We start from the raw sequence: 2246 nt of genomic DNA on the forward strand, positions 1-2246 counted from the left end.
ATCCACCGATTTTACGGTTATATTTTCTACTGTCATTTTAGTGCGATCCGTGGCGTTCCAGTGACATAATCCTGCGGCAAGTGTTGTCCTGCGACGGGGCGCTTGACCTCTGGACGATTTTTTCGGCCACAAACCAACCGGAACAGGCTGTCTAGGTTAGAAACACTACGAATCTCTGAGAAAGAATTGAAAGTTATCGATGATTTTTACGTTCGCGTACGATACATAGTTCATAAGTTCAAAGGTGACGATGTTTTTTTGAGTGGTGGTTTTGAGGGTTAAGTGGTAGGAAAGAACGTCTGCCGATGATTTAGCCGCGATGAATTGAGGGTTTAATCCGATTTAGGGGACATTTTCAATAGGGTAGGTATAATCCAGTTTACATATTGGCAGGAGTTCAAAATATTTTTTTATAAGTATTTTCACATTTGATTGAAACTGTATTTACAATATTGTTTTGTCAGTAGTATCACCGTATTTTAGTTTTACTTGTTTTAGATATTGTATGCAATAAATTATTGTGATAATGTTGCTAAATTTCAAAAAGCAACAATAGGTACAAACATTACAATATCCTTTTAAGCCAACTTTAGGAAGTTGCTGAGGTTTTGAAATACATTTATAGACATAGAATAAATATGAGTGTTAGACAGTGTTTTGAAGTAACTGTATATGGTGTACTTTCAATATTAAATTTTAAGAAATAGTAGTTGATGATTCTATTATAGGGATATTAAAATTGGATGAAGTTTCTTCATGCTAAGTGATAATATTTAGGGTTCACTTTAAGGCTTCTTTTATTTTGATGTATACAGCTCATTTGCAACTTTTGAACCGAGAGTCATACTAGTGTAACGTCAATGATATACAATGTTACATTACAACATTCTGACAAATGGAACTCCACTTGTCATAACAATGAAAGATGCATATGATTCAAAATGGTAAAACTGTACTACTATGTATCCTTATATCTGTGGTACTGTTTATAAGGATAAAAGAAGTACCACCAGTAGTACTTCTCTACCATAATGGAAAGTACTCTTACAGGGCTGTTACGGAATTTTACACTATCGCCATTCGCTTTGGCATTAAAATGTGTGTAAGATACCAAATTTCAAGAAAAACGGTACCAATGTTCTTAAAAATAAACAAAATATATTATTTTTATTTAACCTTTCGATGGCTGTAATTTGTTATGGAAGCATTTTAGAGCATATGTTTATAGGAACTTTTTGTTTTATTTTTATCTGTAGAATCACTGATACCCTGTATATAGCTCATTTATCTTTTAATAACTGAATTACTCTGGTATAACGTCAATGATATACAATAATTACGTTACACTACAGATATGAAAGTTATAGTCTAAACAATATTTTTCAAATTATTATATCCTATTTTTTCCCTATTTTTGACTTAGCTACCATTGAAAGTTTCTTTTTATTGGTCAATACTCAATACCAAATTGTTGTTTGATTGTGTGTTTCGATAGCTCAGTCCTAGTAATGTTAATATTTCAGAAATTTTTGATTGTTGCAGGAAATTTCTGAAACTTTCGGAAACTTTCAGAAATTTATGAAATATTAGGAAATTTTACAATTTTACATATTTTTTGTCGATACAATAAAGGAATAAATTATATAGACATTTGATACCAACATCTAAGTGAAAAAAAAACAATAAACATAATATTAGTAGTTCTTCTTCCTTTTTTTTTTATGAAGTGGCTCTGCTACAAGGCAACCGCCAGCTCAATTTGGGGAGTGACAAGATGACTGGCTCTAAACCATATCAAGGCCACTGATTCTTATCTGAGTAAAATGTATAATGGAGTAGAATTTTAATATAACTAACTTCTATGAGGTAACCTGTGACCTGTGACTGTAAAATGTTATTATTATTATTTATTAAATATATATAAATGACGTGCTGAAAGGAAGATTATATCACACACAAGGCTTTATAGGATAGAGGTCACACAAACAGACTGCATTCGGAAACTGAAACAAAAAAGAAAATAAAAAATAGAAAGTTGAGCATTATAATTTAATTCTATTAGTGTTTAAAAATATCATAATAGTTTCTATTAATTTTCACTTGGCTTAGACAAAACTGTAAAATATTGATAGTGGAGTAGGAAAATTCATTTCAATAAATTTTTATAAATCCAAATTAAACAAAAAAATTTATAGGACATTCTAAAAGATATGATTTAGGTCTTCAACAGAGCCACACTCAAGAAT

The sequence above is a fragment of the Sitophilus oryzae genome, unplaced genomic scaffold (assembly GCF_002938485.1).
Source record: "Sitophilus oryzae breed Bouriz unplaced genomic scaffold, Soryzae_2.0 scaffold_1403_pilon_pilon, whole genome shotgun sequence".
Taxonomy (NCBI): domain Eukaryota; kingdom Metazoa; phylum Arthropoda; class Insecta; order Coleoptera; family Curculionidae; genus Sitophilus; species Sitophilus oryzae.